This window comes from Drosophila kikkawai, chromosome 3R (assembly GCF_030179895.1).
Source record: "Drosophila kikkawai strain 14028-0561.14 chromosome 3R, DkikHiC1v2, whole genome shotgun sequence".
In the NCBI taxonomy this organism is placed as follows: domain Eukaryota; kingdom Metazoa; phylum Arthropoda; class Insecta; order Diptera; family Drosophilidae; genus Drosophila; species Drosophila kikkawai.
Genome location: NC_091731.1, coordinates 5,850,180 through 5,876,390, shown reverse-complemented (window position 1 = coordinate 5,876,390; position 26,211 = coordinate 5,850,180). Strand labels below are relative to the sequence as shown.

Sequence of the window (26,211 nt, the reverse complement as noted above, 5' to 3'; positions counted from 1 at the left end):
GGTAGGAATTTATACCTCGTGTACGTCTGCTCTCCATTTCGATGGCGCTACGTAGACGTGGGAACATTGTTTATAATCTGGAGTAGGATACAAAAAAAAGAATCTAAAATCGTGTGGCTCAAATGGAACTACATTCTATCATTTAGTTGCTGTCTTTTAGGGGTTTGCCCCACATTCTCTCTTTTGGTGGCGCTATCAAAACACACAAAATCCCCATAGCGCTCGAACTTGGTCGAGATGGATTTGGCAAGAGTACTTGGATGGAGTGGGCGCTGCTGGATTGCAGACTCTGGACTCGAAGTGACTTAGACAGTCACAGATCAAAGTAATTTTGTCTAAAATTGAAGGAGCCATTCTGGATATTTCTTTATAGGTCGAAGTTGGATTGGGAATTTAGGAACCAATCGGGCTCGTAATAATTATTTTCGAAATAATTATTATTTGTGGAAAATTGTATTTTTCTCGTATGGAATTTAAATCGAGAATTTTTGAATTAAATACGGAATTACGAAAATACGGCCACACTAATGCGGATATGGAAGCACACTTGGATTTCTAACTTAATCGGATAGTTGGAATTTTAATATAAAATAATTTAAAATTATTTTATTTGTCTGGTCTTATTTGATTGACCGGTGCTGTATTTCGGAACCAATACGTGTGTGTGTGTATATTTGTGCACTTGTCGTATGCAAGTGCAAAATAGCGGAGATAAGGAGAGGCGGAAAAAATTGCCAAATATTGGAGCGTCGACTTGCAGACGATTTATGTATGTATGTACATATGTATATTTAATTGCTTAGGTGGAGTTCAGCTCAGGATAGAGCAAGGGAGGAAATAAACAAATATCTGTACGAATTAAATCAATTTATAATTGTAGTAGCTGCGGACAGTAATTGTAGCATGTATGTATGTAGTACGTTCATGAATATTCATATATTGGGTTATATATTTATATATTATATTTCGGAGTGAAGTGGACTGTATTTGTAGTATGTATGTAATGTAAATAAATGCTAGCAGGAACACAGTTAACGAGAAGGAATTAAGAATAATTCGAAATTGGAAAGTTTTACTGTGGCTTAGGCGTTTATTTAAACAATCACTTTATGAATTTTGGAACCCGTAGATCTTGTAATTATTTGGATATAATTTCTCGAATTGGGGAAATTTCAATGTTGACAGCGATTGTAGTGGTGTGGAGTGGACTGTATTGACTATGTATGTAAAAGTAAATAAATGCTAGCGGGAACACAGTTAACGAAGAGGAATTGAGAACTATTTATTTAAACACACACTTTTGGATTTTGGCACAAAACGAATATTTTGGACTTGGAATTGTTAGTTATTATACTGCCGTAGTGTCGGATTAATCGGACTTGGATTAAGACAAAATCATACAGAAAAGTTAGACGAATTGGGCTTCGCAAAACCTAACTGTATGACCGGCAGCAATAATGTACTTAAACTTATGTTATGCGGTGTTAAAGCCACCGGAGCTGCTGGTGGATGAAATCCGGCTCTGATGGACCAAATGTTGGAGGGGGGCGGCTTTAAGTCTGAAATGCACTCGAAATAAATAAGAACACGGAGACTTCTCGGGGTGTTACGCGACGGGCGTCGATGTCTTTATTTGATCGTAGGTAAATTGGTACTGAATACAAAGTCGAAACTAAAGCTAGGGAGAGCGAATTAGAAGCTCTAGGGACTGGAAGTCCGGAGGAAGAGGGAGAGAAAAGGAGAGCGTACGGGATCACACTAGCTCCCGAAATTAAACGCCTTTCTGGCGTGAACAGCCGGTATACACACACAAATTACTTGAGTCGTACCTCTACAACAGAGTCTTCGCAGTGAGGTGCAACGCAACAACATCCGGCACCTATTCAATCGAAGCTGGAGTCCCACAAGGAAGCGCACTTGGGCCTACCCTATTTGTCCTATACACAGCGGATATCCCCACAAGCGACCAGCTAACATTTTCCGCTTTCGCTGATGACACTGCGATCCTTAGCCGTTCCAGATGCCCAGTCCGTGCAACAGCCCAGCTCGCCAACCACCTCAAGGTAATCGAGAAGTGGATATCTGACTGGCGTATCAAAATAAATGAACAAAAGTGTAAGCACATAACGTTCACTCTCAACAGACAAACATGCCCCCCGCTCTACCTGAACAGCACACTGATCCCCGAAGTCAACGTGGTAACGTACCTGGGCGTCCACCTGGACAGACGCCTAACATGGCGAAGACATATTGAATGCAAGAAACTTCATCTAAAACTAAAAGCCAGCAGCCTCCACTGGCTCATAAACTCCCGATCGCCCCTGTGTTTGGACTACAAGGTCCTGCTCTACAACTCCACACTAAAGCCAATATGGACGTATGGCTCCCAGCTCTGCCGGAACGCGTGCAGCACCAATCTAGACATCATACAGCGCGCCCAATCAAAAATCCTGAGAACTCTCACTGGGGCACCATGGTATATTCGCAATGAAAACATCCACAGTGTACTGAGTCTTTGGTTGACAGGAGTCTTCCCTTTTTCTAGATCAATCCAAATGTGCACCAAAAATCTATCCCTAAGTATAAATCTTGTCTCAGATCGGGGATTATGTACAGAGTTAGCATTTTTGTCTTATTTAGGAATGTAACTTTAGTTTTTATAGTTCCTAGAATTTTATATTTCTGACCTCCTGCTGTTTCTACTTCCGAGTTAGTGAATTTGAAATCCATATTATCATTTAAATATTCCCTGGCTGCTTGCCCGCTTAAACACGAAACAGTAGCTCCTGAATCCAATAATCTGCCATAAACTTTATTAAATATTTTTACTTCTACGAATGGTCTAATATCTTTCCCAACATGCAGTATGGCATCCAAACTAACTGTCAATCTTTGCGTTTGATCCTTAACTTTTTTGTAAAAGTTACGCAACCGTAAAGAGTTTCGCTTAGCTTTGTTCTTCACTTCATGAACAATTTCTTTACTCTGGTTAAAGATTTTGTTTCTGACATTATTATAGTTTCTTAATCGGACATGGTATGGTATTATAGGGTACAACTTGCCTTTTATGCTGTATTGCCCCAATTGTGTAGATGTAATGTACTTTGGCGAAGGATGAGCTAAGTTTCCTTCCCCATTACTTAGTTTTTTGAATTGAAACCATAATTGTTGTTGTTGTTATAGCCGTTCACTCTGCGGTTTTCCTGGCAGAATTCGCAATTTGGTTTTTTTCACATTTTCTGCGCCACATCCCATACAAAATATTTTCTTTTCAGCTTGGCAATCAAAATATTTATGACCATATCTCCTACAGTTCCAACACAATAGCTTATTTTCGTTTTCTACTTTTTCTCCTTGTATTTCACAAGCTTCTTCTTTTAAGTATTCATTTACGCTTTGTTCGCCTATACTTATTTCATTCACTTTCCAATTATTCTTTATATTAAACGCATTACTAACTTCGTCACTAAAAGCTTCTCTTCGCGTTACCAGATTTCATAAGTTTGTGACGCTTATACGCGCACAATTGGAATAATATAGTAGGAAATAGAATAAAATAGAAACTCTTAGCGACATAAGAAATGGATTGGCGACATGATTTGAATTGAATGCGCGCGCGCGCCACCGATCTTGAAGGAGGGTCACACTGGACCGAACGGAGGCTGGCCACACTATTCGGGGAAAATCCCGCACAGGACTCTGGCCACACTGAAGCCTCGCCAGGGCCTATATAAAGCGGACCACGGCCTTGGAGTAATCACTTAGCAGCCGACTGCGATTGGGTCGAGTTAACCTCCCCAGTAGTTAGCAGCGAACTCACTTTTTGGGAACTCTGGTTCCTACTTATAAATCGTAGTTAGTCTCTCTGCTGACTTTCGAGTCCAATCTCTCTGCTGAGTTGCGAGTCCAAAACACTGCCGACTTTCGAGTCCGAAACACTGCCGACTTTCGAGTCCAATTCTCTCTGCTGACTTGCGAGTCCAAAATACTGCAGACTTTCGAGTCCAATTCTCTCTGCTGACTTGCGAGTCCAAAACACTGCCGACTTTCGAGTCCGATTCTCTCTGCTGACTTGCGAGTCCAAAATACTGCCGACTTTCGAGTCCGAGTCTCTCGGCTGACTTGCGAGTCCAATCTCTGCCGACTTTCGAGTCCGATTCTCTCTGCTGACTTTCGAGTCCGAATCTGCAGACTTTCGAGTCCAAACGTCTTCGAGCTGACTTTCGAGTCCGAATCTGCAGACTTTCGAGTCCGAACTTCTCTGAGCTGACTTTCGAGTCCAACAAACGGCGCTGAGCTGACTGTCGAGTCCGACAACTACTGGGTTCGGTTGACTTTCGAGTCCGAACGCATTCTCTCGTGGTTGACTTTCGAGTCCGAACGCATTCGCTATTGGGTGGCTTTCAAGGCCCATACCCTGGCGGGACTATCGGCATTCCCCTACCGGACAGCCGCACTCGGGACGAGGAGGACGAATCGGAACTACGGCGTAACCCCAGAATCGAGATCCGGCATGAAATTATTGAAAATTGTACCTTTTAAATAAATAAACATTAAGATACCTTTACGGCATAATCCTCTAGCGTTCTACTCTGGGACGGGGTCGGAATCTCTTACAGCAACCACGCCTGAACCAAATAAATATATCTGCACAGACCCTGGACGTCCCGCTGACTACCCGTGGACGACAGGACGTTACAAGTTTCCTAACGAGTTTATTTCCAAATAGAACAGTTCCTTTCTAAGAAAAGGCCTTCGGTTTCTCTTAAGTATTGTTACTAATTGACTTTCGCTTATGGGATACTGTAAACGATCTACTAGCAACATAATGGCATTATGGAATTCGTCAAAGTTTTCGTTGGGTTGCTGCTTCCTATCTCTTATTAATTCTCTCACATCGTCGTCTGACAATGGATCGTGAAAATAAGATCTAAGTGAGTTGCAAAGACTATTCCATTCCACTTTGTCGACTGTTCTTCTATACCTCCAAAACCATTCACTGGCTCTACCACCGAAAAGAATGTGAATATGATCACACTAAATATCAAAATTATTAGCAAGACAATCATTGGTCAATGCAGTCACCATATAAATAAACTTCCCAACAGGCATGCCATTTCTAGCTCCTGTATACTGCACTTTCCAACCACTTATAAGGTTTGCCACTTTTCCAACATCTGAACTAATATTACTACTACGACTTCGCTCTTGACTATTTCGACCTCGGGACTCATTTGGGACGAAAGGAGGAGCATCTCCATTCAAACCGAATGAAGGAGTTATACTTCTTCCCCACTCTGGTTCAATATTTTCTCCAGCTTCAGTTGATCTATGATTTGTTGAGTTTGCGGTCAATCTAGAAATTTGTCGTGTAAGTTCTGCAATCGTTAAATTCATTTGATTTAGTTGTGAATTAAATCGACTTTCCATTCGATCTACTAATCTTTGTTCCTCTGACGCTTGATTTCTATTGCCTTCTGGATTCTGATTGTTATCTATGGGTGTAACTGGCTCGCTATCAGTTGCTCTGAACGCTGATTCTGGTACTCTTTTCTTTTTCTTCTTTTGACCACTGGTTAACAACAATCTTCCATCGGAATCGGTCCCGTTATTTATGTCTATATCTTCCCTTGATACAACTTCTAGCAGACTATTCCGTGTAACACTTTGGCAGCAAACTGGGCATGTAGAAGAACTCTCCAGCCAACTTTGCATACATTTCATAGGCAGTGTATACTAACACCTAGTAATTACCCTCATATCCAATGGCATCATTGGTTGGGAACATATCTCACAATTACTTTCATTATTAGGCAGACTTGGCCGATCTAAACTGTGTCTCACAAGCATTTTGCTCTAATATAATAACATATATTAACCACAAAGTTTAGATTTAGATTTTCCGACTAACAAAATTTGCTTTATATCTACAGGGGTTCCAAAAAATTAAGACATATCATTTTCAATTTTATCAATACGCAAGTTTTTAACTATTCCCTCTTTTATTTAGATTATGTTGTCTTTAATAAGTTGTGACTGTAAGTCAATGCAAAAGAAAAATTGTTCCGGGCAGCAAAGTTAATGGCTTGCATAATAACCTTGAAGAAATCCACAGGCAATGTTATTCCTTTTACAAAATACTTATTTCTTTGCTCATAAATTATTGTTTAGATAATATTCGGACGGCCATGTTAAGATATGAATACTTTACATAAACTGTATCCCAGAAATTTTCAAACAATAATTGTAGTTCGCACAGACAAAAAATTGGATCGAATAAGGCTTAAAGGGTGTTGGTGTTAATTTTAAATTCAAATTTAAAATATCTGTCGCCTTCTTTTATCATTCGTTGCCCCACGTTGGGCGCCACTTTTGTACTGAGTCTTTGGTTGACAGGAGTCTTCTCATTTTCTAGAGTGTGATTGAGTGTCGGTTAGCACTGGGACGTTTTCGGCTAGGACTTCGTCGGATTGGAGGGGGTTCTTTATCAACTCTAGTTATCGACACAGACAAGAGAAATGTGCTAACCTAGCCAGGTGTTAAATTTGTTTAGTTAATGTATGCGTATTGTGTATTTGTTAAGGGGAGATGTTAGTGCCCTTTACTACCCACCCTACCTTGTTAACAATTTTCATTAAGGCATAATTTGTTAACCAATAGTTGAATTAATGTGTGTCTTTTCTTTTTAGAACCCCTTGTTCAGGTCAGGAGCTTATGTTCCCGCCCCCCGCGACTCCGAAGCGCTCCCGCGTCTTCAAAGCTCCTCCGCTTGCTCTCGCTCTTCTAGCGGATGCTTCGGCTCTGGCCGATCGTCGCATCGCTGAGCGGCCGCTCCCGCTCTCCTAGTTGTTTGATCTCCCACTTGCGCTTGTAAATTTAATTCCTATATTGAACTCTAATAAAGCGGACCAAGTCCAGACTATTTTATATTGAAAATAACCACGCCCCCCGGCCTACTACTTCTCTTCGTTTGGTGGTGACTTTTCGCTATTTCTACGGTGTTTTCGCTGACTGCGGCGCGGGAGTGTTTTTTAATAGTTTTGTGCTTATCTGGATATTGAAGGAAGAATCCCCCCCCCCAGCTGAACATTTGGTCCTTCGAGCCGGATTTTGGATTCCGGATTTTTTCTACAACTCCACTTCACCAGCAGTTCTCGGCGTTTCTCTGCTTCCAAGATAAGTACTCCGTATTCCGTCGCCCCCCTCGCTGCCGATCTTCAGCAGTAGTCCGAACAATTAATTTCGGTCACTCTGCTGCAAGATTAATTTTCCGTGTCGACTCCAAGTGCGAGTTTTCCTGACAACGGCAGTTGAGGAATTTTCCATTTCCTACAATTTGCAAATTTTCAATCCGTCTCCGTTTTGAACGTCGCCATATTCTTGTTATTCCGCTTTCCTCTATACATATTGGCATTTATCCGTACATCAATGTACAAAACGGTTCCTACATAAGAATAAAATTAAATACATACGTCCATACATATCGGCTTACATAAAGACATTGATTTTTATGAAGCACGATAGAAAATAAAAATCCAATAATTACTAATAATCAAAATACAGTCCGCTATCATCCATATATATACATACATATTATTATATTATAAATCCAGATTATATTTTCTCCATATAATATACATATATTACATATTATATTTTCTTCCCCATTACATACAACATTTAAAAAAATATAAAACAAGAAAATCAAAATATATAATAAATAAAGAATACAAAATTGCAAAAATTTGTAAACCAGTGTCCGTATTTTTGTGCATTTCATTATTGCGCCTTGCATAGTTCCGCTGCCGCCGCGACATATAATTGTCTACTTACATACATATACATACATACACAAGAGCTTTACATCGCCGGCAGCGTAACCCAACGAACTTTGTGTTGGGAAAAAAGTGTCAGGTGTTCCAATCCCACCATTTCGATCTAATTATTTTTTCTTCATAATTAATATTTTTATTAATTAATATTTAATCAATTAATTGATCATCAATTACTTTTAAAGTTTTGCACTCGATTAAATATCCGCAATTGTTAAGGGTACTCCATTGGGTTATTATTAAATACGAAAATAATAAAAACTCTGCATTTCCATTCCGCAATTATTTATAAATATAAATAAATTTCGATTCTCGTCGCACTTGCTCCAATTAATATTGGTTCCACTACATATATTTTCGATTCTCGTCGCTTCTACATCAAGTAAATTTTTTCCAGTTTATTTACTTGCAATTCTGAGATTGGTTAATTCCACCATCTACCATCTACCATTCGAATTCTACGGCATATTCTTGCAATCCATATTTGTTTCGATTTTACCGTCTCACATTGCTACTCCTTCGATTTAGTTGACGGTACTGGGAGCAAATAATTCTACCATTCGAATTCTACAGCATATTCTTGCGAACATCCTTTATTTTGAGAATTCTGCTCAATCCAGCAGCTTCATTCAACTACTTAGTTGGTCACTCCTGCCTACTCCCTAAGGAATATAAATATGTCAGAAGGACAAAGGTCAATTCCCCAAGATGCAAGTCAGAAGAGGGAGATATCCAGAGCCAACGGCCCTCTAGATGTTGCTATGCTTGAGTTTATAGCAACTAGCAACCGTCTCATCCAATTTGAAAACCAGATTTTTGCGGCATCCACTTCCAAGCCCAATTCATTCACATTAAAGATCCGTCGAGATCAGATCCAGTCCTTATGGGAAAAGGTTGAACGGGAGTATGAGACCGTTTCCAGAGCAGCTCTTCAAGAGGGAAGTAGCGGAAATCTTCCGCTACTTCAAAATAAATACGAACACTATTATGCGGTGTACGAAAGATGTGCTTCCAAGCTGAACGAAGACATCGACCGTGTGTCCGCCTCCACAGCAAGAACAGCTCCGCCGACAGAGACATTCTCGATGGGTTGCAGTCTTCCGCCATGCGACACAGAAATCTTTGACGGAGATTATCTGCTCTGGCCCACTTTTCGTGATCTGTTTACGGCCATTTATGTAAATAATTCAAGGTTAACTCCAGTGGAAAAGCTTTTCCACTTAAACGCAAAAACTAGCGGCGAAGCTCACGCCATTGTTTCTAAATCTTCACTGACCAATGATGGCTTCCAATCCGCGTGGTCAGCGCTTCACGATCGTTTCGAAAATAAACGCGCGTTAGTAAACAATCAGCTTAAGAAATTATTTAACATCGCGTCCATTGAACGCGAATCCTCGGCAGCCTTGAAGGAGCTGCAAAATACAATCCAAAATTGTCTAACATCGCTGAGAATTTCCGGCCTTTCTACTGAGAATTGGGATTGCCTCCTTGTTTATTTGTGCTCCACAAAACTTCCAAAGCTGACGCTTTCATTATGGGAGCAATCCATCGAACAAAAAACCGAAATTCCTACGTGGCCGGAACTTGATTCATTCCTAACAGAGCGCTATAGAACTCTGGAAGCCATAGATTCTATCCAGCCTACTGTGACACACTTTCGTTCATCTAAACCGACAATTTCCAACCCATCGCCACGAGTACTACAATCCTTTAGTACGAGGATTCTACATACGTCCAAAAGATGCGATTTGTGCTCTGCAGAGAACCATCCAGTGCGTTTGTGTCCACGCTTCCTTCAGATGACGATAGTCGATCGATCATCTTATATCCAGAAAAAGCAGTTGTGCTTAAATTGCTTTGCAAGCGGTCATCCACTCCGTAATTGCACAAGCGCCCACAACTGTCTTACTTGCCACGGTCGACATCACACTTTGTTGCATCCAAGCGACTCATCTTCCAGTGTTCCGATTCCTCGTGATGACGCCCGACAAATATCTCCACCTATCCAGCGGATTTCGTCGTTCTCTACACGAGTGACCAATGCCGCCGACTCCTTCAACTACTGGGTTCCATACAACGACAACAAAAGCAGACGTTCCCGAGGTATTTCATCCTACCAATGCCGAGTCTGTCAAGGGAACCATCCTCTTCGGAAGTGCCACCGTTTTCTTCGACTTGATGCAAAGAAACGGCTCCAGGCAGTCATCGACAGAAAATACTGCGTCAACTGCTTGGCCCACCACCATTCTGGAGGATCTTGCCGTAGTAACGACCGATGCCAGTCGTGTGGACAGGATCATCACACACTTCTACATGCCGACGACCGCTCAGCGACTCCAACACTTTCTCGAGCGAAGGACTTCTGATATTTTGCTGCGTATCCTCGCAAGGGGGGGAGAATGTTCAGGTCAGGAGCTTATGTTCCCGCCCCCCGCGACTCCGAAGCGCTCCCGCGTCTTCAAAGCTCCTCCGCTTGCTCTCGCTCTTCTAGCGGATGCTTCGGCACTGGCCGATCGTCGCATCGCTGAGCGGCCGCTCCCGCTCTCCTAGTTGTTTGATCTCCCACTTGCGCTTGTAAATATAATTCCTATATTGAACTCTAATAAAGCGGACCAAGTCCAGACTATTTTATATTGAAAATAACCACGCCCCCCGGCCTACTACTTCTCTTCGTTTGGTGGTGACTTTTCGCTATTTCTACGGTGTTTTCGCTGACTGCGGCGCGGGAGTGTTTTTTAATAGTTTTGTGCTTATCTGGATATTGAAGGAAGAATCCCCCCCCCCCCCAGCCGAACACCCCTTATTCACCTTTTAATCAAAATTCTTCATTTTAAATTCGTATACAATTCATAGCTTTAATTAACTCCCTTATCTTTACAAATTTCAAGCTCATTTCAATGTCATTTCTAATTCGCGAAGTCAACAAGACAATAATAATTGGATCATACAATAGGCTTAGTCTAATGCTTAAATTATTTAATATTAATAAAACAAAGAATAGTAGTAAGTAATTTGATTAATTAATTCATTTAAATTTCAAATATTTGAGTGACGAAAAAAAAATTTTAATTCAGATTTATGTACTTCTCCATTATTAATATTATTAGTTTTTCTTTATATATTTCCTGATAAATATTTTAATTTTAACTTGTTACCCACGTATGCATGCAGGCCTGTAGCTGTGTGGGTGTGAGCTTTTTATCAGGGTTAGGTTAAGTAGAATAGATGTTATATAAAATAATAATTAGGTTAAGAAATGTGCTCCTCAAAAAAATGTTGCAACTGGCCGTCTGGATCTTGATTGCTTTTCGTCTTCAAATAATTAGCAGCTCCCGTGTTGTAAGGCACATGGTGTGACGTAATTGATCAAGCCATAAAACATATTTATTTGGTGGGCTCTATCAAGTTGTCCACTGCTTTGGGACAAATTTCCAAATCGACTATATATATTTATAATAATATATATCCAGAATCCTGTACGGATTATTTCAATTAATCAAAAAAAATATTTATTTAAAAAAAAAACAAGCTTTACCTGACGGATTTCAAAGAAATGATTTCCATTTTTTTTTTTTGTATTATCAAATATGATTGTTAGACAAATATCCTTCCTGCCATTAGGTGGTATAATACGTGTAGCACTCAATTAAAATTTTATTTGCCATGCAAATTTGGCAAGTGCAAAAAAAACACGTGTTAGGTGAAAAAAAGGTGATGTAACCACTTCACTTTATGTCTGGCAGCAGAAACGATCTTATTGATCTCAGAGGCTTTATTCAACTAAATCGCCAGGCCTTAAACTTTACGCAATTACTCTCGAGTGTGCATTAACGTAAGCTTATAGTCCAATATTACGGTTTTGCTGACAAGATAAGGTTACAAGCGCGGGTTTATCTTCTGAGCTTTTCAGTTTTTTATAAGAGAGTTACAAAACATAAGCTTTGACCATCACAAAAGGGATGTCGGCATTCTTGCAGTTAAGAACGAAATAAAAAAACAAAAAGCGTCCTACAAGGAAAAACTCTCTGTCCATCCAAATTCTCTAGCAAGGGTTTCCAGAAGAAGCCATCTACTACGCAACGACCTTCCAACCCATCCATAAATATTCAGGGCCATTTACTCTGTACCAGTCTACATGACTGCTAGTTAGGTAGTATTGTAAGATTTGATACACTTATTGTTAGTCTCATAAATGAGAAGATTCAATAAATAAAAGCAAAGCATAAAAAAAAAAAGTTATTTTTATTTGTCTGGTCTTATTTGATTGACCGGTGTTGTATTTCAGAACCAATACGTGTGTGTGTATCTTTGTGCACTTGCCGTATGCAAGTGCAAAATAGCGGAGATAAGGAGAGGCGGAAAAATTGCCAAATATCGGAGCGTCGTATGCAGACGATTTTGTATGTTTGTACATATATGTAATTGCAGCTCTGGATAGAGCAAAGGAGTAAATAAACAAATACAATAAGTAAATAACAAATACGATAAACATATCGGACGAGATATACCATGACGAAATAAAAACAGTACAAAACTCCACGTCGAACAGAGCGGACGTGTAAAATAATGTAGGTTAAAAAAGTTATGTTTTTATTGTAAATTTTATGTTGATTAATTGTTTAACATTGTTATAGTTGCCCTGAAGACGGTTGACGTTAGTTCAACCGAAATATATCGGACTAAAACTGAATAAAAAGCTTTTTATTTATGTTTATACTCCACCCCCCTCCCTGACCTCAAGCCGGCTCAACAGCATATGTACGAATTAAATATATGTGTAATTGTAGTAGCTGCGGACAGTAATTGTTGTATGTATGTAGAACGTTTTGGAATTTAGGTTAAGGTTTATGTATTTATATATTTGTTGTAAATTTGTAAATATATGTTTCGGAGTGAAGTGGACTGTATTTGTAGTATGTATGTAATGTAAATAAATGCTAGCGGGAATACAGTAAACGAAAAGGAATTAAGAATAATTCGGAATTGAAAGTTTTACTGTGGCTTAGGCCTCAGATATAATTTCTAGGACTGGGGAAATGTCAATGTTGACGGCGATTGTAGTCTTGTGGAGTGGACTGTATTGAATATGTATGTATGTAAATGTAAATAAATGCTAGCGGGAACACAGTTAACAAAGAGGAATTGAGAACTATACGGAGTTAAATTCTCACTGTGGCTATTGCATTTATTTACACACACAATTTGGATTTTGGCACAAATAGAAAATATAAATAGAAATAGAAAACGAATATTTTGGATTTGGAATTGGAAGTTATTATGCTGGCGTAGTGTCGGATTAATCGGACTTGGATTTAGACAATAAGCATACAGAAAAGTTAGACGAATTGGGCTTTGCAAAACCTAACTGTATGACCTGCAGCAATAATGTACTTGGAACTTATTTGGTGCGGTACTAATTACAAAGAACAAAAACTAAAGCTAGGGAGAGCGGATTGGAAGCTCTATGGACTGAAAGTCCGGATGGAGGGGGAGAGAAAGAGAGCGCTTACGGGATCATTGGAGGCTGGTAGTGGGATCACACTGCCTCCAGAAATTAAGCGCCTTTCTGGCGGGAACAATAGTTTTTCTTTGTGTGCTTCATTCGTTTGCTGTTGTTTTTGCCGTTGATACGGTAAGTAAAACATTCTAAGGTTGCTTACTCCTACACTCTCTGTAGTGTTGGTAGTCTGAAGGGTTTTTTTCTAGTTAGCCTTTTATAGTGGACGGTAATTACTACAAATGAGGACCTTGTACTTCCTTAGCTGGAGATGCGCACTCTTGCTAGGCTCGAGACTAGCTCACCATACGTCGCTAGGGGTAGTACGACGCTTCTTAATTTAATTCGTGCGGCTTATTCAAACAAATCAGTAAAAATCAAATCTGAACTACGGAAAAATAAAGGAGAATGAATTTGTATAAACGATACGGATGCACGCCTACAAGTTAAATAGATATTAAGGACTCCGATAGATATTAAGAATTAAGGTGTTAATTATTCCACAAGTCTTTAACCTCCCTATCATAATGTTGTTTGAATTCCAGATTGTCCCTTGGTCGAGTGAAATTAACTCTACCACATAAATAAGTACGTGTCCGACATAATTATAATTATTTATTCAAAATTCATAATTAATAACTTTCTATTTCATTTATATGTCCATTTCTCCAATTTTAGATTCATTGGTTCTACATTTAATTCAAACTACAAATAACAAATCTTAAGTTAGCTTCTATTCTTTCTTATTTATTCCTTAACCCATAGTTTTATTTATTCCTATTCGGACTATTCTTCTTTCAAAGGGAACGGACGTGTTTTTTTCTTGAGCTCCCGATTTGTGTAAAATTTTCCTAAAAACCACCGGGGTTTATTTACATTTCATATTTGGTGTTTCTAATAATTCCCGTTCACTTCGCGTGTGCATGCTACTTGTTTATTTTGTGCTATTTAATTCAATTTAAATTGCATTTTAGTTTGGGCTTCTGCGGTTGCTTTGCATTTTGCTCTTTTTGCATTCCCTTTTGTGCCTTTAGCGTTTGTTGTTGTTTGCGTTGCCGCGACAGCTATAAACGGTTCTACTCAGTGTTTATCTCTCGCTCTCCTGCTCTTTGCCCCCCGCTCTTCACGTTCCGCTGCATTTAATCCCTTGCGCCCTCTCTTAAATAGTGGAAGTACAGTGGTAAGTCCTTATTATGTCCCATAATATGGTCTGCTTCGCCAAAAATTGTAAGAAAAATATTACTTACGGTGAACTCACCATCACCTGTTGGCTGTGTGACAACATAGTACATGCCAAGTGCATTGGCGTTGTTGCACGGAGAGTAGATGACGTGGCCAAAAATATCGGCGTACGTTACTGCTGCGAGGCCTGCCGCGAGGTGGAGAGGGAAATGATGTCTTTCATGCGGCAAACCAGGGGTGGTTTTAAAGAGCTATTTTTGAGTTTCCGCAAAACTCAAGATATGCTCTTGGCGCTGGATACTCAATTTAATAGCCTCAAGCTGTTAAATGAGTCTCCTAGGCGCAAAAAAACCGCAACTGGTGGGCAGCATCTTGGCGGATACAAGCCACCAGTGACAGGCTCTCAACAGCAGCCTCCCTCGATACAGCCTTCGACCTCAGGACAAACTCCAAGAATCCTGAGATCGAGTGCTAGAAAAGACTCGGTATCCGAATGTGTCGCGGGTGAGACCGTGCCCCCGGTGTTACCCATTTCCGTGTTGTCCCCTGGGGGTCCCAACAGTTTTCCTCTCAGAGCCCTAGTCCCTAGTGGAAAAATTTTAATTTTCTTATCCTAGGAACATTTCTTCTTTCAAGATAAATGTTATTGACGAAGTCTTTGGCATACTATGCTCTGCCCAAACCTGGCCACAGCATGTGGTTGTCAAAGAGTTCGAAGGTAAGAAAAAGAAAAAGCGGCCTGTAGGAATTACTCTTCCTAGGCTAGATTTGCCCAATGCACCTTCTACGTCTGTCAATTCCGTCCAAAAAACTAGCCAACTCTCTTGGTATCTCCTATCAGAATGCAAGAGGATTACGCAGTAAGCTTCCTAAATTGTATTCTGATAGTGTCACATTTGCTTCACTAGTAATTGTGTTCACAGAAACCTGGTTAAAGCCGGAGATTCTGAGCTCCGAAGTTTTTCCAGCTGTGTTCACAGTATACCGGCTATATCGGCCTATCAGACGTGGGGAAAGTGTCCTTATAGCGGTCGACTCCACTCTCACTCCCGAATTAATAACTTTCGAGGTATCGGGAGCAGCCGCAGCAATCAACTTAATATCAATTTAAAATCATTTATTGTTTGCCATTTGGTCAGCATCTCTGACAACAACAATGTAAACAAAAGCTCCCAATTATCTATTTTGCAAAAGATAAGCCGAGATAAGCGACTGCGCTCACTGCTCTCTCGGACTTACGCGTTCTCATCTTTTACATTCGCTTTTGATCGCTGGTACGGAGCAGCTCGTTCGCTCTTGCTACCACAATAAACGCATTTAAAATCGAACCACATTCTCGGCTTTCCTTTTAACACCGTTCTGACACACGCATAATTCTCTCTCGTTAATTATTCGCAAAAAAAGGTGGCATAAATTAATGCCTCCTCTAAACATTTGGTGACCCCGACGTGATCGTGAACGTGTGTTAAAGTTAAGCAATTATTAAATATAGTTTTAATAATTCTACGCGCCCTTTGCATGTGTCGCTGCAGGGCCATACCCACACAAACTCTTTTCGCATCGCTTCGCCCGGTATTCGTACATACCGTCATACATACATACATACATTGTACAGTTAGAATCGGCTGCTGTACAGTTTGAATTTTTCTGCATTACGGAAGGTGTTACGCAACTTCGCTCGCCAGGCAGAGGTCGCTGCCCGTTGTTTTCGGCTCCTTGATTACCCTCAAATTCGTGCTTTGGTTCTCGCTGGCCCAAGTGCAGGTGCAGCGGAAATTTCGTGCGGTGACTTTCGTATACCCTACAAGCGGCAAATAAAAATTAAAAATGAGAGCCAAACATACGAAAAAACCTGAGCTCGCGCCTCACGCACCAAACGGCGAGGAGTTTTATCGGGCTAAGGCAGATTCTATGGTACGCCAGGTGGCGGCCCTAAATTCTTTTTTGACAGAGGAGCAGTTGGCCAAGTTCGACGAAAGTGAGTTGCAGGTGCGGTTGGACCTAATCGAGCGCATGTACTCTGACTTCGACAGCTCTCGACTTAACCTCGAACAACTTGTGCTTGAGGAGTTGGAGTCAGATGCGCGCTTAACCATTACCACGGCATGTTGTGAGACGAAAGGAAAAATCTGCCGCCATCTCAACAGCGAGAAGAGAAAGTCGTTGGCAAATTCAACTGAGTTGCATGGCATCCTCGGTGGACACGCAGCCGCCTTCAAGTGCAATTCGCGGCCCACCAGGCTACCGGAATTTCAGCTTCAGCATACATCGATTGGCCGGATTTCTACGCCATGTTCAACACTGTGGTGGGAAAGAACGAAGATCTAACAAAAGTGGAAAAGTTTCAGCATCTTCGCGCATATTTGGACGGCATTGCACTGGACGCAATTCGCTCGCTGGAGCCCACGGAAAATAATTACGACAGGGCTTTGGAATTGTTAACGTCGAGATTCGATAATAAATTATTGCACTTTCAGGCACATGTTCGGTCTTTATTCAAGCTACCCGGAGTGGAGAAGGGCTCCGCAAGTAGTCTGCGGCAGTTAAGCGACAAGGCAAATTCGCATTTTCGCGCCCTGGCTACTATGGCCTCTACACAGGAAATATATGACGGCCTCTTAATTCATCTCATCGCTTCAAAACTGGACGTTCAGACCCAGGAGAGGTGGGAAGAAGGATTACCTTCCAAGGAGCTGCCAAGTTGGGATAAATTCTCAACGTTCTTGGACCTTAGATGCCGCATGATGGAAAATTTGGAATACGCTATGGTAAACCAAGCACCTAGCAAGCAGGTTGGAAAAGTAGCTAACAAATTCTGTCGTAGCACCCTCATTGCTTCATCATCAGCTATGCCATTATGTACCTTGTGCGAGTCTAGGGAACATTATTTGACAAAATGCCCACAGTTCTTAGGATTGAACCCCAATCAGCGGTATAGAGAGTCAAAAAGGTTACATCTTTGTCTCAATTGCCTACGAAAGGGACACAGCCTACAGCAATGCAAGTCTGGCAACTGTAGATACTGCCACCAGAGGCATCATAGTCTTCTTCATTTGGAAACAAATCCCGTTCCAACCCTGGCCCAGCCTGTTCCAGAAATATTTCCGCAAGGATCATCTCACGTCTCTGTAGCCTTGTCCAAAACGCCGCCGTTAGCTTCATCGCCGACTAGAACCGAATACGTCTTGCTTGCCACCGCCATAGTCTACGTAAAAAATCGCTCTGGCGTGTTCTTGCCATGCAGGGCCTTGCTCGATTCGGCTTCTCAAATCAATTTCGTCACATCTCGTTTCGCCAATCAGCTTCAGCTCAAAATCCATCGTTCAGTCATCTCCATATCAGGAATCGGTGAATCCCCGCTCGCTTCGGATAAATCGGTTCATATTTTCGCTCAGTCGAGCAACGCAAAGTATAGCAGTTCGCTCTCTGCTGCAGTCACCCAATCAATCACCGATTACCACCCGCATTTCGATCTCAACGCGTCTGAATGGAAAATACCGGAAAATCTCGAGCTCGCCGACCCGCAAAAGTCAACGCATCGACTTGCTTATTGGAGCAAGCATATTCTTCGATTTACTTTGTATTGGACAAATTCGATTAGGCAGCAATTTACCCACTCTGCAGAAAACCAGACTTGGCTGGATCGTCTCAGGGGGTCTATCGGTAGGATCCTCCATTCGCTCATCGTTAGTTTCTTTATCTCAAGAGCCCAGCACTCATTCGGAGTCGGAATCGATCTCTGAGATACTAAAGAGATTTTGGGAAATAGACAACTGCGCAGATTCCACAAAAACCATTTCGAAAGAAGAAGCTCTATGCGAGCAGCTATTTCAGCAGGAATACACTCGGCTTGAATCTGGCCAATATTCGGTACTACTTCCTGCCAAAACTAGTTTCGATGCTCTAGGAGATTCGTATGATCGTGCACTTATTCGTTTTAAATCACTCGAGACCAAATTAGCTAGAAATTTAGAGCTAAAGTCGCAGTATAAAGCCTTTATAGAGGAGTACCTGAACCTTGGTCACATGTCTCTAACAACTAAAAATGCTGCGCCTCATCAGTATTACCTACCTCACCACTGCGTCCAAAAATTGGAAAGTACAACAACAAAACTGCGAGTTGTTTTCAACGGCTCGGCGAAGTCCACTTCGGGATATTCGTTGAACGATTTGTTCTACGCTGGTCCTTCTATTCAACCAAAAATCTTCACTACCCTGCTTCGTTTTCGATTTTTCAAGGTAGCTTTGTGTGGAGATATTTGCAAAATGTATCGCTGCGTTCGGGTTACGCATCCCCATCAGTTTCTGCAATGTATTCTATGGCGCGATCGGCCAGAAGACGAGATTCAAGTTTACTCGCTTGACACCGTAACCTATGGCACGAAGCCTGCTGCTTTTTTGGCAATTCGTGCAATGCAGCAGCTATCCTACGATGAAGAAGAGGAATTTCCAGTAGCAGCTAAAATCATACGCACAAACTTCTACGTGGATGATCTAATCGCAGGAGGAGACACCATTGAGGAGGTAGTTGAAATTCGTCAACAAATCAAGGCGCTCCTGGAAAGAGGACACTTTCCAATTCGCAAATGGTGTTCCAACGAACCTGCTGCGCTAGAAGGAGTGGATGACTCGGATCGGGAGAAAACTTTAAAGTTCCACGACGGAACCGACGTTACAAAGGCGTTAGGGTATCTTGGGACACGCTATCGGATAGCTTGCTTTTCAGCTTCTCAAACGAATGGACAGAAAAACCCTCAACCAAGCGCAGCATCCTGTCTGCTATCGCTAAGTTTTACGATCCCCTTGGACTAATAGCCCCAATCATAACCAAGCTTAAAATTTTCATGCAGGTCTTATGGAAGGATAAGCTCAACTGGGATGAATCCCTGCCGCAATCTTTGCATTCCGCTTGGTTGGAGCACATGTCGCAGATCGCCACAGTTGCTTGTTTGAGGTTTCCACGCTTTGTTCTACGGCATAACTCATCGTGCGAAATACATGGATTTTGCGATGCAAGCATGGCAGCTTACGGAGCTTGCATCTATGTTCGATCAGAGAACCAAGGTATCGTTTCGTCGAACCTACTTTGCTCGAAATCAAGAGTCGCACCCTTGAAGACCCTCACGATTCCGAAGCTAGAGTTATCTGCAGCTCTTTTACTCTCTGAGCTTGTCTCTCAAGTGGCACAAATCGCACCTCGATCTTGCACCTTTCATTGTTGGTCAGATTCGACAATAGTCTTGGCTTGGATCCGACAACCTCCATCAGATTTTAACATTTTCGTTTCGAACAGGATTTCGCAGATACAGGAAAGAACTAAGGGAATGACTTGGAGGCACGTACCGTCACGGCAGAATCCGGCGGACATCTTATCTCGTGGATGTACCCCTATTGAGCTGATGGAATCAAAACTTTGGAGTGAATGACCGCAGTTCGTACTCACTGATTCTTCTACATGGCCCGATGACTCGCCCCCTGTCAAGGAACTTTCTGAGCGTCGACGCAGCGCATTGGTGCTGTCGCAGGAAATGGACATCTCACACAGTTGCAAGTTTGGAAACTCGTTTTGGAGAATGCAGAGAGTCTGTTGGAGCACTAGATTAGCGGTTGATATTATTGTTAGAAATGAATTTACATGAAGAAAAAATAGAACTAAACGTAAGCAATGTAAAACAAAAAGCTTATCGCTTGCACTCAGTCGAGCTGAATAGCCGAAACGTATAGCTTTCATAGCGAGGCAATTCGGACGCTGCTTGTGTAAAAGTAGTAGCCGATTAACCTTTGGAACTGCTGGCTGCGCAATAAAACTTTTTCGTGCGACTGCAGTTCTTCTCGTCTTCTTTCCTTTGCTTCGAGTGGAAATTCCCCAGCTAGGCAGCTAGTTGCTAGTCACCTTTTTTATTCGAATTTTTTGTCCGGAAAACCCTCACGGATTTACATTTTGGCGCCCGAACAGGGACTACGACTAGCTTTTCGATTTCGCGTCGAAAAAACGAACAAAAATAGTGCATTTTCGTCGTCTCGGCACTTGTTCCGTTTTTTTTTATATATTTGGCGAAAAAACCTAGCTGGCGGAACTCGGCAAATCTTGGATCGGATTGGATCAAATTTTGGAAAAAAGGAAAGTTCTGGAAATCATGCCCAACGATCAGGTATTCAGTGCCAAAAATTAAAACTTGGAAGCACTCCACGTTACGTGTGTTTGTGTGCAATTATCTGGCTGTAATTCTTGGCACTTTGTATATTGGAAAACCAATTTAAAACCAACATATAAAACCTCCAAATAAACAAATAAAAAGTGAACAGCCTTTAATAATTTTTGGAATTAAATTGTGAGAAAATTGATGTGCGTGCGGTACAGTTAAATACATACATATCTACATACTTATATACCAGCGTTTTGCCGCCAAGTTCATTTACCTTTTGTGCAGTGGCAGAGCAGTTATTTTTGAGCTATATACTCTGGTCAGTGGCTTTCAAACCGTACATAGTGGCATATCGGTTAATTTCGACAGCATATACTCTGTCAGTGGTATTCGAACAGTATTCAAAGTAAAATTCCTGCAAAACTCGGCAGTGAAATTAAATTCTGCACATATTATTATATGTACATATGTATGTATTTACGTGCGACATTAATTGTGATACAGTTTCTGGCTTTGGCGGTGCTTGTGGGCATCTTTAACCCGTATGGGATCCACTTAAATATTTTCGGACAGTTTATTTGTCAAATAAAATTCAACTTGGTGTTTAATTTCGGCGGTGGTTTTTGGCATTATTAACCCTTATATAACCCAAATAAAATTTGGTGTGCTTGTGAATTTATATTAATAAAATTTAATATTGGGGTATCGGCGAAATTGTATCAAGTGAATAATAATTACGGAATCATTTGCGAAAGTGATTTATTAAAACTTAGTGCCAATCATTTACATTTGGAGCATTTTTATTAATTCCCAATCAATTTCAAAATGGCTGAAAGAGATTCGGCTGCAAAGCCAAATGCAAAACTTTTGATGGCTATGCAGAAACACGATATGGTTCTGAGTGACATCGAGCGAATGAAAAAGGCATTTGAGGAAAGAACTATTTCATTCGACAAAATTCAAATGGAATATCGAATGCAACTTCTCTAATCGTACTGTAAAAAACTAATGGATATCCAGGCAGACATTGATATACTATACCCAGAAAATGATCTGAGAGCGTCGGTTGAGGATGCATGTATCATTACAAAGGCATTGTATCGCTCCGCAATGATAGAAGTTGAACCTCAGTGAATTAGTCAAGGGGATTTCAGTGGTTATCGTCATTCATCGCAATTACCAAAAATGAATCTGCCGAAGTTTAGTGGAAAACATTCGGACTACAAAAATTTTATAAGTCTATTCGAGAGTTTAGTTCATAACGATCCATCCCTTACAAAGGTAGAAAAGTTCAACCATTTGCTTACATGTCTAACAGGTGATGCATTAGGAACTGTAAAGGCGTTTCAAATTTCCGAGTTAAATTATGAGAAAGCATTGGCTTGCTTGAAAAACGTGTACGACAATAAATGTTTGATTTTCTTCGACACGATTTCTCAGTTGTTTGACCTTCCCCAGGTATCGAAACCCTCTGCATCAGGCTTGAGGTCTCTTGTTGATGAGATATCGGCTCTGTATGCATCATTGCAGTCGTTGGGTAGTGAACAGGAGATCAATAATGCAATTTTTATTCACATAGCTATGTCCAAGGTAGATCACACAACAAAATCCCGATTTGAGGAGCAGCTAGATTACAATAAGTTGCCAACATGGTCTGATTGTGCGTTTCAGTTGAATCGGCGATACCAGCATTTAGCTGCTGAGGAATCAACGAAAAGTAAAGGGAAGCCTAGCCAAGGTTCGAATAAGGGATACTCAAAATCGTCATTCTCATGCACAAAAGCAGATCACAAACCAGATTCGAAATGTCAATATTGCTCAGCGACGAATCATAATTTAGGTAGTTGCCAAGCCTTTATGGCTCTGTCCGTGATTCAGCGTTTTGATTTTACGAAACATAATCGGCTGTGCATAAATTGTTTAAATCCTGGTCATCCAGTTAAAAAATGCAAAGCAACAAACTGTCGCGTCTGCTCTAAGCCTCATAACACACTTCTTCACAGATATGGGGTAGAGCAGCAACCTGTAGCTTCGGGATCAGGTTCTCAAGTGCAGTCACAGTCGTTTCCTGTAGCATTTGATCATTCAAATCAAGCCCACTCATGTCATGTTGCAAGTAGCGACCAAGTGATTCTTGCCACTGCCGTCGTTAAGGTGCGGGATAGATTCGGACAGTTTCAATTAGCACGAGCTCTTTTAGATTCCGGGTCGCAAATAAACTTTATGGCCGAAGATTTGGCACAACGTTTGCGGCTACATAGGGAGGAGTCTTATTTGAATATTACTACTGTCGGGAAGAACGATTCGGTAGTGCGGCACAAGGTGCACACGTCAATTCACTCTCGCGTCAATGCTCATAGTTTCGCAACCGATTTTTGGGTGTTAAGGTCAATTTCATCATATCAACCTGACTATGAGGTCAATTATGCCCAATGGAAAATTCCAGCAAACATTGAATTGGCAGACCCTCGTTTTCACAAGCCCGCAAAAGTGGACTTGCTTATTGGCGTAGAATCCTTTTTTGAACTTCTAAGCGTAGGCCAAATAAAATTGGGTTCCGACCATCCTTCGCTTCAGAAAACATTATTAGGATGGATTGTGTCGGGAAAGTACACTCAACGCTTAGCGAGTCAAGCTCAAGTAGGCAGCGTCACTGTCAGTGAAAATATAAGTTCTCTCGACTCTCTGGTGGAACGATTTTGGGAGTTGGAACAAGTCCCTGAGAGATCGAAGGCTGTTTACACAGCTGAACAAGTTGCTTGTGAGAAGCATTTCGAGCACACAGTAAAAAGACTTTCTTCAGGTCGTTTTGCGGTGAAGCTGCCATTCAAGACAAATCCAAGTGTTCTAGGCTTATCCTTCGAAACGGCAAGACGCAGATTTCTTTCGTTGGAGCGCAGACTTGCGAATAACTGCGAGTTGCAAGACATGTATCACGAGTTTATGAGAGAGTATCTTAATCTTGGGCACATGTCACGGCTTCCAACGCCTCCTCCAGGACAACACTACTATATTCCACATCAATGTGTCCTGAGACCTGATAGTAGCACCACAAAGTTGCGAGTTGTTTTTGATGCGTCAAGCAAAACGTCAACCTCGATCTCATTAAATGAGACACTAATGGTGGGTGCAACTATTCAGAGGGAGCTTTACGCTATTTTGGCAAGATTTAGATTGAACAAATATGCCTTGACATCAGATATTTCAAAGATGTATAGGCAAGTAAACGTTGCCAATGAAGACCGGAATTTCCAACTAATTTTGTGGAGGGAAAAATCTACTCAAGCTCTCCAAACCTTTCGCCTAAACACTGTCACTTATGGGACAGCCTCAGCTCCATTCTTAGCCATTCGTTGTCTCTTTGAGCTATCAAAAATTTACGCTAAATCACATCCGGTGGCAGCGGAAGTAATTTCGAGCGACTTTTACGTCGACGATATGCTCACAGGAGCGAACAGTTTGGACGAGTTGGAAGTGATTCGCAAGGAAGTCACTGAGGTTTTGGAGTTAGGGGGTTTCCATCTAGCCAAATGGGCAACAAATCATCCAAGTTTGATGACTAACCAGGGACCAGAAAAATCTCTTATATTTAACACCTCTGAGTCGTTAAGACGCTTGGAATGAGGTGGAACCCTCAGAATGATGCATTTCATTATAGTATGGAGGATTCGTTTCAATCCTTACCTCCCACGAAACGCAACATTTTGTCCGTCACAGCTCGTTTGTTTGACCCCTTGGGGCTATTGTGTCCGTTGATCACAAGAGCAAAAATTCTGCTTCAGGAGCTTTGGTGACAAAAACTAGATTGGGATGAATCAGTTCCCATGAAATTGCATACAAGTTGGAACGAATTTAAGCAGAATTTATCAGAGATTGACAAGATATCCATTCCTCGATATATCTGTCTGTCGGCCTATGACGCTGTTCAAATCCACGGATTTGCTGACGCATCGAGCCACGCCTACGGCTGTTGCATTTATGTTCGCACGGTGGCTGGGACAAATAGGTTATCGAGGCTGCTAACCGCTAAGTCACGAGTGTCCCCGCTAAAAACCAAATCAATTCCAAGGCTCGAATTATGTGCAGCGCATTTGCTGGCCAAGCTATGGACTCAAGTATCTCCTTTGCTACACAAGATAGAGTTGGAGAGCGTTAATTTTTGGTCGGACTCCCAAGTCACTCTATACTGGTTAAAGAGGGATCCGTCTACTTTAGCAACATTTGTCGCGAATAGAGTTGCTGAAATCCAGGAACTCTCAGAGAATATAGTCTGGCGTCATGTGCCTACAGAAGAGAATCCGGCTGACTTAGTGTCACGTGGAACAGATATAGAGGGTTTGAAGCGTACTCTATGGGAAAATGGACCTGAATTCTTACTGCGAAATCCAGACGAGTGGCCTAGTTCTCATCAGGTTGAGGTATCACAGGAGTTACAGTTGTCCGAGAATAAAAAAAGCGTAGCAGTATGTTCCGTCACAAAAAACCAACCGAATGTCTTTATTGAACTTGTTGGACGATGTTCGTCATTTAATAAATTAATGCGGATCATGGCATACGTAAATCGATTTATTCAAGGGAAGAAGCGTCAACGCGATGTTGTTATTTCGGCCAACGAACTGAAGCTGTCGTTTCTTAGGATGGTCCAAGTCTTGCAAAGAGTTGAATTTGAGTCAGAATATGTCAAGATAGAGAAATCTGAAAGTTTGAGTCCACATCTACAACGTCTAAATCCTTTCATACACTCCAGCGAAATAGATGGTGTGAAGTTTCAACTAATTCGGGTTGGGGGAAGATTATTAAACGCGCCAATTCCGTATGATGCCAAATTTCCGTTGTTACTGCCATCGAAGTCAGAATTTGTTTCGTTGTATCTTCGCAACCTACATCGGACTCATTACCATGCTGGTGTCAAGGTTTTGGTATCGCTCTTGAGACAGCAGATATGGCTCATCAATGCTCGAGGAGCATGCAATAAAATTGTCCGTTGCTGCGTACACTGTTTTAGGTACAAACCAGTGCTAATGGACCAGATAATGGGTAATTTACCCGCCGATAGGGTCAAAATGGCTCGCCCCTTTTTGGTTTGTGGGGTAGACTTCTGCGGTCCATTTTATGTATCATTGAAGATCCGCGGTAAACCCCCGATTAAGACTTATGTGGCCGTCTTCGTGTGTTTCTCGTCAAAGGCTGTTCACCTTGAGCTTGTGATAGACCTATCCACTGACAGTTTTTTATCTGTTTTTAAAAGGTTCGTCGGGAGGAGAGGGCTGCCGAAGAAGGTGTACAGCGACAACGCCACGAATTTCGTAGGAGCGAGCAACGTGCTGCAGGAGCTGAACGCAGCGTTTCACCACAGCGAGGATCAGCTGAGAGGGTACGCGGCTCAGAGAGGCGTCGAGTGGTATTTCATACCGCCGAGGTCACCACACTTCGGAGGACTGTGGGAGGCAGCCGTCAAGTCCGCCAAACATCGACTGCTGAGAGGGGTCGGCAACGCCAAGCTAACGGCCGACGAGTTGAGCACCCACCTGGTCGAGGTAGAGGCGCTGCTCAA

General features: G+C 41.6%; 1 protein-coding gene and 1 long non-coding RNA gene across 2 annotated transcripts in view; one reads left to right on the top strand and one right to left on the bottom strand.

The window, feature by feature from the left end:
* lovit (loss of visual transmission) overlaps positions 1-26,211 on the bottom strand; it is a 464,165-nt gene that overhangs the window by 84,161 nt on the left and 353,793 nt on the right. The gene's annotated exons all lie outside the window — the stretch shown is intronic.
* Positions 12,184-12,739, top strand: LOC138928981 (uncharacterized). Its single transcript, XR_011445392.1, has 2 exons — positions 12,184-12,400; positions 12,467-12,739. It is a non-coding gene; the product is annotated as an uncharacterized lncRNA (long non-coding RNA).